We start from the raw sequence: 15,472 nt of genomic DNA, 5'->3' as shown, positions 1-15,472 counted from the left end.
ATCTCTCATACATTGCTGGTGGTAATATAAAATGGTAGAGTCTGGAAAAGTTTGGCATTTTCTTACAACACTAAATATACACATACCATCTGACCCAGCAATTGCACTCCTGAGCATCTGTCACAGAGAAATGAAAACTTATGTTTACACAAAAACTTCTACATTAATGCTCATAGCAGTTCTATTCTTAACAGGCAAACATTGGAAACAACTCGAATGACCTTCAATGCATGAATAAACAAACTGTCTAGTATAGACATCCATACTAGAGACTACTACTCAGTAATAAAAAGCAACAAATCATTGAGACATGCAATAAACTTGGGTGCATCTCAAGAAAATTATGCTGAGTGAAGAAAAGCTGATTTCAAAAGGTATGATTCCATTTATGTAATATTCTTGAAATGACAAATTTATAGAGATGGAGAACATGTTAGGGGTTGCCAGAAATTAGAGCAGGAGAAAGCAGTGACTGTGACTACAAAGTGTAGCAGGAGGAATCTTTGTGGTGGAGAAAAAGTTGATTGTGGTGATTACACAAATTTAAAGTGTTAAAATTGCACAGAACTATATACACAGACTCAGAAATCAGTGCATGAAAAATTGATGAAATCTGGAACAGGTCTGTAGATTGTATTAATGTTAATATCTATATTGTATTATAGTTATCTATAACCGTTGGGGGAAACTGGGCGAAGGGTACATGGGACCACTCTGTACATTTTTCTTTTTACAACTTCTGGTGAATCTATAATTATTTTTAAATAAGTATAATAAAGTGAGATAAGTCTGAAAGACTATGAATATTTTAGAACTCACACATTTCCATATTATGGAATATAACTAGATCTTTGACATGGAAAACAGACAAAATACAAAAGAGCCTACATTATTGTTCATCCTAGAAATGTAAATGAAAATAGCCCAGGACGGTAGCTCATGCCTGTAATCCTAGCACTTTGGGAGGCCCAGGCAGGCAGATAGCTTGAGCTTAGGAGTTCAAGACCAGTCTGAGCAACATGGTGAAACTCTTTCTCTACTAAATAAATAAATAAATAAATAAATAAATAAATAAATAAATAAATAAATCGGGCCATGGTGGCATGTGCCTGTAGTCCCAGCTACTTGGGAGGCTGAGGTGGGAGAATCACTTGAGCCTGGGAGGTGGAGGTTGCAGGGAACCAAGAGATCTCGCCACTGCATTCTAGCCTGGGTGACAGGGAGCCAAGAGGTTGCAGTGAGTCAAGATCGAGGCACTGCATTCTGCATTCCAGCCTGGCGACAGAGCGAGACCCTGACTCAAAAAAAAAAAAAAAAAAAAAAGAAAAGAAAAAGAAAGAAAGAAAAGGAAAAGAAAAAAGAAAGAGAATGAGTATGAGTTCATCATAGTTGCATATAGTACATTTCCAAACCCAGAGAGGTAAGCCAAAAAGGTTTGTTGCTTAAACATCTATATTAGGATTCAACCAAAGGATCAGAACCAGTAGGAAATTATATATATATACACACACACACACATACACACACACACACCCACGGCGCCCAACCCGCCAGAAGAACGCGTGGTGGGAATATATGTATATACACTCCCTGTTCATTCATTTCTTCGAAGCTATTGTCTTAGACGATTGTGGTGGTGGCTAAGTAAATCCAAAACCTGTAGGGCACGCAGTCAGGAAGGGAAGATCAGGAGAAGGCTAGAACCAATGGGCACCGGCCAAAGGTGTCATCCATAGGGGAAATTCTTTCTCTAACGTACTGAGCACCCTCAGCCCTGATTGAAAGGCTTTCCAACTGATTCCTTCAGGCCCACCTAGATTATCCAGGATTATCTCCCTAACTTTAAGTCAACTGATTAGGAGCTTTAATTACATCAGCAAAATACCTCCAGAGCAACACCTGAATTGACATTCTATCAAATAACTGGTGGGCTGTAGCCTAACCAGTGGACACATCGAAAAAGCCACACAACATCACAAACCACCTGTGCTGGCAACTGACTAAATGAATTCTGTTAATAGCCACTTTGGCTTTATTATTACAGGTAATTCAAGCACAAGCGACATAAATCAATAACGGCCGCCGAGTTGATGTATGAGAGTCCCACTTTGGAACTTCAGAGTTGGAAGGGGCCATGAAAAGCTTAGTCCGTATTTCAACACAGCCGAGGCATCCGCACCTCGTCCTCTCTAGCGCTCGGCGGGGCTGGGGCGTCTCGGGCAGTGGCGCACCCAGCTGGACGGGAGGGGAGCCCACCTGGAACGCGGCGCCGCGGGTGCGGGAGCGGCGAGTGGGCGGGGCGTCGAGGCGGCGGGTGGCGACGGCGCCCAGCCCGCCAGAAGAACGCGCGGCGGGCAGACGGCTGGGAGCCGCTCCGGTAGGGCGAGCGCGGCCGGCGGTGGGTGGGAGGAGAGGTTGGGGGAGGAAGGAAAGGGAAGAGGCGGAGCGTGGGAGCGCACAGTGTCAGGAATACAATAGTGCTCCGCGCCGCCTCAGCCGCCGCCGCCGCCCAACCGCCTGCCCAGCGCTGAGGCCTGACGGGCCGGGCGGACGAGGGCCGAGGGCGGGAGCTGAGGCGCGGGGGGCGGCCCGGCGGGGGGCGGGGGCGAGGAGGGGATTAAGGGGCAGGTGCGAGGGAGGGAAGAGAAGAAAGCGAGCGGTTAGGGGGGCGGTTACCACTCCGACCGGACTCACCCGGCACATTGCCGGGCCGCGGCGTGGAGCCGGGCAGGAGCCGCGAGCCAGCTGCGCGAAGGTAGGCACCGCGGAGGCCGGACCCGGCGCGGGCGAGGTTGGGGGCGTCGCGCCGGGTGGGCGGCGGGAGCGGCGGCCTCCGGGAGTGGAAGCGAGCGGCGCGGAGCGCACAGTCCCGGCCCGGCCTCGCCGCGCTCCGGGTCGCTCCGGTTCCACATCGTGGTCGCCTCCGGCGTCCCCGGCGCCTTGGGGCCGAGAGCGTGTGTGGGCTGAGGTAAAGTGCCTAGTGGCCCCTCTGCCGGCCCGGGCAGTGCTTGGTGGCCCGGGCGGGGGGCGGGGGCGGACGCGCGAGCTTGGCTGCAGCTCCCGGCTACACCGGGCAGGAATTGAGCGCCATAACTGTTGCGGCTCTTTCCTCCGGTGCCCCCTCCTGGCGCCCCCTCCTCCGTCCCTGCCCTTTGCCTGGCTTCGGGGCTGACGGGGCCAGACCCGTGGCGGGAGGACCTGCTCTGTCGACCGCCAGGGGTCGGATGCTCCAGGGAGCGAGGGCGCGCCCTGGCTGTTTAGATGTTGGGGGGCGGAAAGAACCGAGTGCCTGGAGAGGGAAGAACGGGTGGTGCTGGGTGCGGCGAGGCACCCCGGGGAGCTCGGGTACCCACCCGGCGGGAGCGAGAGCGCGGGCGCCCGGCGGGTCGGCGAACTTTCCCTCCCGCTGGCGGCATTGTTCGAACTGCGGGTCCGTGGCCGCCGAGCGTCGGGCGGTCCCGGGGTGGGAAAATCGTGAGGGCTTTGCTAGTCTTTCGGAGAAATTTTCCCACCGCTGGGCACGGCAAAGTTAACTTTTCTCCAGCTTTCGAGTTCGTTTCATTCCCTCCGCCCCGAGGGCCGTAGTTTGTTTTTGTTTTGTTTTCTTTTTTGGTTTTTTGTTTGTTTAGTTTTTTTAAATAGCCTTCAATCTTTTTCTCCCGCTTTTCAGAGCAGAGCCAGTGCTTCGGTGGAGTCTAGCTTTAAATTGCACAGAGCAGCCTGCGTTTGTTATTTGTGAGGAGTGGGTGGCGGGATCTGGAGTGAGTGACCACAATGGTGGTATGTGGAGGCATGTTTCAAAGTTTTTATCGCTGTGCAGCCCTGGGACATATGTAGCTACTAGGGATTTGGCAAGAAACTTGTTTGGCCGCTTCTCCGACTTTGAGTTGCAAGGAAATCCATGGCCTCAGATGTGCGCGAGTTGTTTTGTGTGTGTGTGTGCGCCGTGAGGTGCGTTTATCTCTGAAGCTGAGGATGAGATTCCCCCCTCCCGCCCTCTGATTGTGTAAGAAGTCAGAAACCGTGTTGAAGGTGATTCCAGTGGTGGCCTGGAGGGAAAGGCGACCTCATTCCCTGTGTTCAGTCTGATAAAGTGAACTGCTGCTCTCTAAATTTGGGAAGTCATGAAAAATAATTTAGGTAAAAACTGGTTGCACAACGTCTTTGCTTAGTTTAAGCAACCCGCAATCCACTTTCCTAGACCAGTTCTCCTCTTAAATACTTTCCCTTTGGCCACTTCTTGTCAGCCTAGGTCTGGGAGGGGGAAAGAGTAGGGCTGAGAGAAGAGTCGGTCTGAACAAAGCATTGTGTTTTTATTTAGTTTAATACTTCCAAAACATCTGTAGACAATGGGAATGTGGGTCCCGGCCTTCGTACCCTTTGAGTAGTGTGGTTCTCATGCTTTTGTAACATCATGGGATTACTCTTCGGATAAGTGAAAATAGATTTTTTTTTCTTCTTTGTTTAACCTAGAAGTATTCTACCTCCATATCATTTTCTCTTTCATTTAAAGTGAGCTCTGAGCTTAAATACTTGAACTGTAAAAGGATAATACCCTCTCTTCAAGGATTACCTGAGATCTTTGAGAAGTGTTTCAGTGCCCAGCGTGTATTCAACTCTCAATCGATGTTAGCCACCATCATTGCCACCTTTTCTCCAGTTGTGCTCTTCTTTACGCTTTTGTTTGCTAGAGAATAGCTTTTAACCCAATATTGTTGCCTTGCATTTTCTGTCCAGTCAATTCTGGAGTACTCAGGGGTGCAAGGCTGGCTCTAGAATTCACACTTTCTCTCTCCCCCCTTCTCTGAGTCATGTTGCTTGCCCTCAGCAATGCGATGTGAATCTGGTCACAGGTAGAAAAAAGTAGAGAAAGGCTTCCCACTCCTCCCTGAAGTGTTGTGACCCACCTTCAGGCCCGTAGGGGAGATTCCCAGGAGCAGGACAGGTGATGGTGTAGGGCTGGCATCATAGCTAAGAAGTATGGATTGGTGAAAGTTAAAGAGGAAAGGGTGTTGAAGACTTGTAGGTTTTGTATGGTTCTCTCCTTTAATAATGCTTGTCTTTTCCCTCTCTTGTGTTCCACCAACCATAACAACCCATTTTTTTCCCCTAACCTACACAAAGCTGTATCTTCTTTCTGCCCACTGCTTTGAGGTCTGTTTGGAACTAGGCAAGTATTTTGGAGGAGGTGGGGGAGGTAGGAGGCATCAGGTGTTGATGAAGACATGGCGTTAGAGAGCTCTTACAAGCCTTGATCAGAGTTGTAGAGAGCCAGTCCAAAAATGAAGTTGAACATTATCATGGGACATAATGCACCTATCTCCTTGTTGAGCTTACACAAAATAGGAGCTGAGAAGACAGAGGTAATATGCTGTCTTACATTAAGAAAATCTCTCATTGAGGTATAATTTACTATGATCTTGACTTGCCCCACAATATAGGTGAGAAGTGAGTGTTAGGTGACACCTGTCTGGCACTCGCCTAACGTGGGGACACTTTAATGGCTCACAAGTTTCTGTTGTTCCAGTTACATTGGCTGGGAAAGCTGAAGCATTCTGGTTTGCATGGTGGGGAGGATCTAGGATGAATGGATAGAAGTGATAAAAGGATAAATGGTTACTAGCAAGTAAGTGATCATTACAGACCAAATAACTACCACTTTGAGTTTTGTTTTCTGGAATCTTTGTGACTCCCCCATGGTTATTTTTGCCTTGTTCCTGTAGGTTTTTTCATGGACAATAGCAGCAAAGTTCTTACCATTAGAACTGCCTCTGTGCTTTTCTTGGGAGAAAGTAAGAGAAAAAGGGTCTTGGGAAAAACTTGCCTGATTTCATAGCTAGGTTTGTGAAAAGGAAGGTGATAACTCAGAAGGCAACCAACTGAATAAAGGACCTAGTGTGGGAAAATAGTACTGGGGCTTTGACCAATAGGAGACACCTATGAGTTCATCAGTACTTTTCAAGCAGCAAATAATTTAATCTTTGCCACAACCCAGGAACCATGGCTGTGCCCTGCTACCCAAGGAGCTCCTTTTCACTTGGTATTGGCTGCTGGGCAAGGAAACCCGAGCCTAGAATGTGTTTTTGTTTGTTTGTTTGTTTTTTTGTCTGTTTTTTTGAGACACATGACAAGAAAATATGACACCAGCATGGCCAATACACTAGACTTTGTGTGTTGAAATCTTCTGGGACACATTCTTCTTTAGATTTTAAAAACTTATTTTGATAATTACAAAATGTTACAAGAATAGTTCAAAGAACTCACTATATTCTCAATTATTAACAGTTTACTCTTATTTGCTTTATCACTTGCTCTTTTTGTTTCTCTTTCCAAACCATTTGTTAGTAATCACTGAGATTTATTATTTGTTCTTTCTTTCAAGCCATTTGTTAGTCATCACTGAGAGATTGGTACTTATCAAGGGCATCCTGTCCTGAACAGTGGCTTAGTTGCAGCCACTGGGTATAGCAGAACAGTGTTGGTGAGGCAGGGTCCCAGAGGTAGAGCAAAGTCTACCTACAGCTATGAAGCACAGTTTGTAAACTCTGTAGAATCTCTAGGGCTAGATATAGAAATCATTATCAATTGTAAAAGTGGTTAAGATAAACCCCACTTTTCTCACCATTCTTGTCAAGTTTGTTCTTAACTATGCCAAACTTTAATATTGTTAATGAAAATTCACTCCACTCCCCAACTTTGTAACAATAATATATTCTCCAAGATTTTCATTTAATTCATTCAGCAAACATGTATTGAATACCTTCTGTTTGCTAGGGGTATAAGAGGTGAAAGATAATCATCCCCTTTACAGCTCAACTTCGAGTGGAAAGGAATTAAGTCATCTTCTCACAGTCAGGGGAAAGAGTGCTCTGCTGAAGGGGTTCACAGGGAGTGATGGGAGCACCATCCTGGTTAAGGATCTGAGGAGTAGATCTCTGGAGTCATTTGGGATGGATGTAACTATGAAGATCTATCTTCTCCGAGGTCTGCTCTTAGATGACAAGGTTCGTGAGTTAGGGAAGCCTTTGGTGTCATATACCCAGCACAGGCTGTGAGGTCAGGCCAACTTGGATTCAAATCTTAGCTTTACCACTTGCTCTTGGCCAGTTACTTAACTTCTCTGTGCCTCAATTTCTTTGTCAAACCATATCTCTGAGGGTGGTAGTGAGAATTAATCAATGCTTTGTAAACATTCATTTCATCTTACTCTACAAAAATGCAATATATGGGGAAATTGCCTGAAAAGTAATAGGTATTAAGGTGGGATCCAAGCTGGGGAGGGGGGTGTGTTTCTATTTTTTTCAACAAATAAATATCTAATTGCACTAAGAGCTATGATGGACATTATCATATAGGATAATAACAATAACAGCAGCAATTATTTCTTAAACATTTCCTGTGTGCCGAGTACTGTGCTAAGTGCTTAACTAACAGAGGATCTCTCTCTCTGAGGTGTGAGACTCAGAAAGGTGAAGCAAAGGTAACTTGCCCAAGGTCACGCAGCAAGTATAAGGTAGAATGTCCCTGTGAGGGAGACCAGCATGGTGCCCTGAGCCTTGAGAATGAGCAGGAATAAGCAAGGTAAAAGTTAGAGAGAAGGGATTGCCAGGCAGGGGTAGCAGCAGGTGTTGTGAGGGCACTGAGGTGGGAGAGAGATATGGAAAGGATCCACAGAGGTTTGGCTAGGAACTGGGGTAAGAGAGATGAGGTGGGCAGGGAAAGATTGACAGGGCCTTACAGGACCTCATTAAGGAGCTTGTGTTTTATTCCAAGTACAATGGGAGGTGTTTCTCTCTCTCTCTCTCTCTCTCTGGAGGTCTCTCTATCTCTCTCTCTAATTGGAGGTCTCTCTCTCTCTCTCTCATGCAGAGAAGCATATAGCGAGGCCTAAACAAAAATGGTTTAAGAAAGTCATTTCCCCTTCAATGTCCCGCCTTGCAATCCAATAGAGGCAATGTCCCCAGACCAAATGTGTAGGTCTTAAACAGTTTTTATTGACTGCCATTAACATGGCTAAAAAGAGTTTCTATGATGCTGGAAGAAGTTGGTCCTTCAGAATGCTTCTAGAAGGAGGTTTAATTAGGCTCATATAGCTGATGCTTTTTAGGCTGCATTAAGGGAGCTCTTTCAGCTCTCACTGATCCCTGTCACATGGGGAAAAAGTAGAATTGAGAGAAAACGTAATTCCTGGAAACCTGAGTTGTTGTTCAGTGTTAGAAATGGAACTGTCGAGTATAAGACTTTGGTTTAAATATATCATGATAAAGATACTTCAGTGACTAAATGGAAATTTTTTTTATGTTTTTTGTTTTTTGCATGTGTGTGCCATCTGTGATGGCAGACAGCACATTTGTTAGAATCTGGGAAGACTTAAGTATTTTTTCAATACTTATATATTTATTTATTCTCATCCAGGTACTGGAAGTTTTTCTGTTTGAAACTATTTCTTATCTACAGAGTAAACTTCACAGGAGGAAAACCAGTGTTCTGTTTCCCTTCCCATAAGTACTAGGCCACAAACATATTTACTTTTAAGTAGCCTGTGTCAATTAGCTTTTTGGGGGAGGGTGGTTAGCTGGTGGCTAGATGATCTGGGATAGCCTTACTCACACATCTGTTGGTTGGCAGGCTGGTTGGTCTAGGAGGCCCTAAGCTGGGATGGTTCATCTCCACTCTATGTGGTCTGCCCTCCTGCTGGCTAGTCTGGACTTACTAACATGGTAGTCTTGAAGTCACAGAGTAGCAACTGAGAGCAAGCACCAGTACACAAGCACTTTTCAAATGTTTGCTGTGTCACATTTGCTATTGTCCCATAAGCTAAAGCATGGAAGTGCTTCTGTGGCCAAGCCCAGAGTCATTGTGGGAGGTGACCATTCAAAGGTGTGGATACAGGGAGATGTGAAAAAATTGGGGGCCATTACTTCAATAATTCATAATAATTAGCAGTGAATGTAAGCTCTTAACCTTTGATAAATCTTATTAAACACCCATTTCTGAATGTAGTGTATTCTAGAGACTAAATAATGTGATTGTGCCATTGGTAACACCTCTTCCACTGAGTGTGGAATGGAGTGATGGTTTTTCTAGGAAGAAGCCGACGGGAGACAGTGTGGTTTTGGACATAGATATTCTTGTGAGTGGCTTAACTGCTTTCTGATCTTGCATGGCTATTATTCAAAGGAGTCCCTAGATTTTCTCAACCTTCCATTCAAGCATTATCACGAAAACCCTAGTGTATTAGACTCTGCTAGGTTTTGTGGTCAAGCAAAAAGACTGTTACTTGGGAACCACGACCACTTAAGAGATGAAAGAAACATTTGCAGTCTTTCCTTGGAACCTTTATGTGATTTATAATTTGTACCTAAGAGAGGAAATTCTTATTTGAGCATTGGTAATAAGGGCAAGGGATTCTCTGTAGATGTGTTTTAATTGGGCAAGATTTAAAAATCTTCCTGTGGTTGCAGTGAAAAATCCAGCATTGCACTGTGAAGTGAGTGGCCAGGAATTACCAATTTGGGGCATCAGCCTTTGACCTTTGCTTGTGAAGATCTCAGAAGTAACACTTTCCACATAACTGAAATAGGCTTTACAACAGCTTGTAGCCTGAAATATATTACATGAAAATGCAACTGGACCCTAGGAAGTATGTGTGGGAAACTATACAAGGCTCATTTTGCGTGTCTTAAGAGATGTACATTCCTCCAGAAAATTGCCTGGTGATAGAATCTTAGCTTTTCTTCTTTCCTCCTAGGATAAAAATTAAAAATTAAAAATCTCTGACATTTTAAAAGTCAGTGACTTGAAAGAGCAGTCAGAATTTATAAACACACACATCATTAGATCCCACAAACACTTCCAGGAATTTATTCAACAAATATTTGCATATTAATTGGAGTATTGCTTGTAGTAGCAAAAGATTGATAATATCCTAAGGGTCAATCAAGAATATTGAAGACACTGATAGTTTTGGAGCATGCATGACCAAGCAGGTAGAGGGTGAGAGGGAGACGTTTCAGTACATAAACTTTTATGTATGTGTTTTGAATTTTAAGCAATGTGAATATATTTTCTTATTTTAAAAGTTAAATACATTTTTTTAAAGAGATGATATATAGTGATGTGAACTTCCATAGACTTCTGTCCAAGTTGACCTGATCAGAGCTATTCCTGTTCAAAAAAAATCTAGCCACTTTTTCCCCCTAGAAATGCCTCACAATAGTGTACTTCTGAATTTTAAACTATAATTCTGCCTTTTCCAGAATGTCACATGAGTGGAATCATACAATATATAGCCTTTTTTAATTCTTGCTTTTAGTGGATTCATCCATACTATGTGAATGAATAACCTGTTCCTTTTCATTACTGAATGCTATTCCATTGTATGGATATACCACAGTTTGTTCATTCCCCTGTTGAAGGACAACTTGGTTGTTACCAGTTTCTTGGTAGTTATGAATAGAGCTGTGGTAAACATTAGTGTACAGATAGATCTCTGTGTGGACATAAGTTTGCAGTTTATTGGGGTAAATACGTAGGAATGGGATTAGTGGATTTTTCTTTGACAGAAGTTACCAAACTATGTTCCAAAGTGGTTCTACCGTTTTATATTCTCTCCTGCCATGAATGTGAAGTATGTATTGAGGTTCATATTCCACATATGGATGTCTAGTTGTCCCAGCACCACTTGTTGAAAAGACTATCCTTTCTCCATTGAATTGCCTTTGCATATGTATCAAAAATCAGTTGGCTATGCTTCTGTGGATCTATTTCTGGGCTCTCTGTTGCATTGATCAATGTAGCTATCATTTCTCCATTAACACACAGTCTTGATTATTATAGCTTTATAATAAGCCTAGAAATCAGATAATATGAGTACTCTGACTTTTTACAATTTTTCTCTCAGGGTATGCTTAAGTTAATTTTTAAAAAAAATTTTATAGAAACAGGGTCTCACTGTATTGGCCAGGCTGGTCTCAAACTCCTGGTCTTAAGCAGTCCTCCCACCTTGGCCTCCCAAAGTGCTGAGATTACAGGCATGAGCCACTACCTCTGGCCTTTTTTGCTTTTTAAGAGACAGGGTCTTGCTCTATTACCTAGGCTAGAGTGCAGTGGCCCCATCATAGCTCACTGCAGCCTTGAACTCCTGGGCTCAAGTGATCCTCCTGTCTCACCCTCTTGAGTAGATGGGGCTATGGGCACATGCCACTATGCCCGGCTATTTTAAAATATTTTTTGTGCAGAGATAAGGTCTTGCTATGTTTCCCGGGCTGGTCTTGAACTCCTGCCTCAAGTGATCCTCCTGCTTTGGCCTCCCAAAATGGTGTAATTATAGGTGCGAGCCGCCACACCTGGCCTGGCTTTTTTCTTTTTCAGAATTGTGGTGGTGAGAGAGGACATCCTTAACTTGTTCCAATCTTGGAAAGCATTCCGTCTCTCACCATCAAGTATGATGTTGTAGGATTTTTTTTTTTAAATATACTGTGTTGTGCAGAAAAGAGTTAACATAGCAGGCCTGAGGCTGCTATCTTTAGAAGGCCAATGTGCACGATTGGCCCTTAGCTGGTGTTTGGGAAATTGGCTTTTCAAATGTTTAATAAGACTGTATTCTACCTTCATTTATTCCTTTTCCAATGCTCTTAATTTCTTTATGGTAATCCAGGTTTCCTACCTTGATCACAGTCTTTCTGCTTAAAGAATTCCCTTTAACCTATCTTTTGAGGGCAGATCTGCTGGCAGTAAATTCTCTGTTTTTGGTTGTTTGAGAAAGTTTTCATTTTTCTTCACTTTTGAAAGGACACTTTCGTGGGTTGACAGGTTTTTTTCCTCTTTCAACATAGTACTCCACCATTGCCTGGCTTACATAGTTTCTGAGAAGAAGGCTGCTGTAATTCTTTTTTTTTTTTTTTTTTTTTTTTTTTAATACCTTAAGTTCTGGGATACATGCACAGAACGTGCAAGTCTGCCATGTAGGTATACACGTGCCATGGTGGCCCGCTGCACCCATCAACCCATTACCCACTTCAGGCACCTCTCCCAATTCTATCCCTCCCCCAGTCCCACACCCCCCCGACAGATCCCAGTGTGTGATGCTCCCCTCCCTGTGTCCATATGTTCCCATTGTTCAACTCTCCCACCCAAGAGTGAGAACATGTGGTGTTTGGCTCTCTGTTCCCACGTTAGTTTGAGGCTGCTGTAATTCTTATCCTTGTTCCTCCATAGTTAATGTGTCATTTTTCCTCTGACTACTTTGAAGGTTTTCTTTTTGTCTTTGGTTTTCAGCAGCTTCAATATGATATGCCTAACTGTGGCTTTTAAAATTTTTTCATTTTTATCCTGCTTTGTGTTCTCTGAACTTTATTATATCTATGGTTTGTTGTCTGTCACTAATTTTGGAAAGTTCTCAGCCATTATTTCTTCAAATAATTCTTCTATCCTGTTCTTTTTTTTCTCTCTCTCTCTCTTTCTGGGATTCCAATTACAAGTGTATTATATTGTTTGTTATTACCCCACAGTTCTTGAATGCTCTTCAATATTTTCATTAATTTGTCTCTTTTTAATTTTTATTGACTGATCAATAAGCTTGGTCTTCAAGCTCACTGATTCTTTCCTTGGCTGTGTCAAGTCCACTGTTGAGCCCGTTGTTTTTCTTGCTGTTTTTTTTTTTTTTTTTAATTTCTAGTATTTCCCTTTGATTCATTCTTACAGTTTCTATCTCTTTGCTGAAATTATCTGTCTGGTCTTGCATATTGTCTTTTTTATGTTAGAGTCTTTAAGATATTAATCATAGTTCTTTTAAGTTTTGTTTCTGATAATCTCAACATCTGCATTTACTGAGTCTGGATTTAATAATTCCTTTGTCACTTGGAGTGTTTTCTTGCCTTTTGTTACGCCTCCCAAATATGCCAAAAGCTGAACATGGGCAGTGCTTAGGTTAATATTTGATATGTTTGGAGAAGAACATATTTATGGGGATTTGTGTTAATCTGGCCAGGAGTTGGCCTGTGTTTTTTTGTTTTTGTGTTTTTGCTTTTGAGACAGAGTCTCGCTCTGTCACCCAGGCTGGAGTGCAGTGGCATGATCATACCTCACTGCAGCCTTGACCTCCTGGGCTCAAGCGATCCTCCCATCTCAGGCTCCTAAGTAGTTGGGACTATAGGTGTGCTCCACCATGTCCAGCTAATTTTTAAGATCTTTTGTAGAGATGGGGTTTCACCATGTTGTCCAGACTGGGTCTGGAACTCCTGGGTTCAAGTGCCTTGACCTCTCAAAGTGCTGGGATTACAAGTGTGAGCCACCGTGCCCAGCAAGAGTTGACCTGTTTGATATCGGATTGGTTTTGTTTTGCTGTGGGTACCAGAGATTTCTTTTCTTTTCTCTCTCTCTCTTTTTTTTCCTTTTTTCTTTTTTTTTTTTTTTTTTTTTTTTTTTGTTTGTTTTTTGAGACAGGGTCTTGCTCTGTCACCCAAGCTGGAGTACAGTGACGCGATCATGGCTCACTGCAGCCTCAACCTCTCAACCTTCTGGGCTCAAGCAGTCCTCCAGCCTCAGCCTCCTGAGTATCTGGGACCACAGTGCGTGCTACCATGCCCAGCTAATTTTTAAATTTTTTTTTTTTTTTTTTTTTGTAGGGATGAAGTTTCCCTATGTTGCCCAGTGTGGTCTTGAATTTCTAGGTTCAAGCGATCCTCCTGCCTTGGCCTCCCAGAGTGCTGAGATTACAGGCATGAGCCACTGTGCTCCACCAGGCACCAGAGATTTCTGATTTCTCTAGTGATACATTCATTTTGACTCTTGCTTTGCTTTGGGTTTTTACTCTGTGCTGCTTCCCAAGAGCTATCTTTAACAGCTCTCCCAGTTGTATTCTATTGTTCTTAACTATGGAGCTGGTTTGCCAGGTTGTAATTAGTAGGGGAGGAGGGAGTTCTCTGATGATCTGATTAAACATTACTGAGACAGGTACTAGAGCCTGGGTCTTGAGTGTGTCCTTGGCAAGATTTCCTTTTCCTCCTCCTGGACTGAAGCTTCTTTTTCTTTTTCCCATGTTCCTTTATCCTAGCTGCAGTGGGTATCCACCAGTGTTGTCCAGCCATGGGTTTCATGTCCTTCCCCCTGAAGACTAAGCCTTTTTATTCTGGGGATAAAGGAATCTGGGTAGGTTTCACAGTGGGTGCTATTTTCCTCAGCCAGCCAGCCAGCACCATGGTGGGCGCTTTCTCTGAGATTTTTCCCTGATCTTCCCTGTGAGAGCCTGGTGGAATTCCTGTAGGAAAAGCTTGAAAGAGTGTAGCAACCTCTTACAAGCTTCACACTCTGATGCCAGCTCATACTCTGGTCTCCAGTAATTTGTCAGAACTTCTAGTTTGGTCTTCCTACAAGTTTATATGCTCGGATCCTGTGTCTCCCTGCGGGTATGTGTCTTTCCATATATTGAGATTGTGGGATAGTGGTTTGTCCTAGGACCTCAGTTCTGTCATATGTCAAAGAAAAGTAATTGCTTTTCAGTTTGTCTAGCATTTTTCTTGTTGTGAGAATGGAGATGATAGCATCCTAGTGCTTTATATCCAAGCTGAAACCTGAAAGTTTTAATCTGTATAAATGTCTAATGCAGTGCATGGTACATAGAAACTCAGTACAGGTTAGTTTTCCTTTATTTTTATTTCTTACTCTCTTGAATTTTATGGTTTTATGGCTAGGGAGCCAGGAATAATTGATTCTAGTTTGGTTTCTCCCTGTTTTAGGCTTAAAAAGCCTCTATCCCACTTAAACATTATATGTTTGTCTTGCTCTCTTCCAAAATTCAATGTATGCCTGTAGTTTTTTAATATGTCATTAGCACTCAGTAATTTGCATCACTCAAAATTAGAGCATGATTTTTTCTATTTAGATTATAGATTTTGTTAGTGACCATGTTTTTGTCATTTTTGTTCTCCACATTGCCAGGTGCCGTTCGCTTCTGCAGACATTTGTTGAGTGCCCACTGTGCTATGAGTGAGGCGCTAGGTATTGAGTAGAATACAAACCTGACTTGGTAAGTGGAATAACCAAGGGGTCCCCAAGGGCAGTGGAAACCCCATGGAGGGAAGGATATTGCAACTTGTACAATATCTCCATTTCAATCTAGAAGGGTTTAATTCTTTTAAGAACTCTATTTTTATACTAATGATACATGAATGCATCCTAGCAAAAAAACTGAAAAATTGTAGAAAGAGCCACGGTTGTCCTTGACATCCTCATCCTATCACAGTCTCCTTCCCAGGGTTAATTTTGATTACTATTTCTGTTTTACTATACAAATTGCTATGTGAAATATCATGCCATCTAATAACTTAGTAAAATACTTTTATTTTTAAGGGAATAAGCTCTCAAATTTATTTAACTTTTAAGGAATGCTTATTTAAAGAGATGACTTATCATTCAGTGGGGATGTGTGGCATGATAATGGTTCTTTGTTTTACTTTATAGTATAGCTATT

General features: G+C 43.2%; 1 protein-coding gene across 4 annotated transcripts in view; it reads left to right on the top strand.

The window, feature by feature from the left end:
* Nucleotides 1-2,308: 2,308 nt before the first annotated feature.
* The window catches only part of LOC105463721 (jade family PHD finger 3), a 150,886-nt gene continuing 137,722 nt past the window's right edge, over nt 2,309-15,472 (top strand). Inside the window, exons 1-2 of one of the 4 annotated variants that reach the window (XM_011710954.3) lie at nt 2,309-2,377; nt 14,941-15,028. The gene's annotated coding sequence lies outside the window, so the exon portion shown is untranslated. Of the gene's footprint in view, nt 2,378-2,457; nt 2,756-14,940; nt 15,029-15,472 lie in introns of those variants that run through there. The other 3 variants (XM_011710950.3, XM_011710985.2, XM_011710975.2) reach the window with 3 other exon arrangements.

The sequence above is a fragment of the Macaca nemestrina genome, chromosome X, assembly GCF_043159975.1.
Source record: "Macaca nemestrina isolate mMacNem1 chromosome X, mMacNem.hap1, whole genome shotgun sequence".
NCBI lineage: Eukaryota > Metazoa > Chordata > Mammalia > Primates > Cercopithecidae > Macaca > Macaca nemestrina.
The sequence above is the reverse complement of the archived record's forward strand: the minus strand, read 5'-3'. Positions and strand labels throughout refer to the sequence as shown.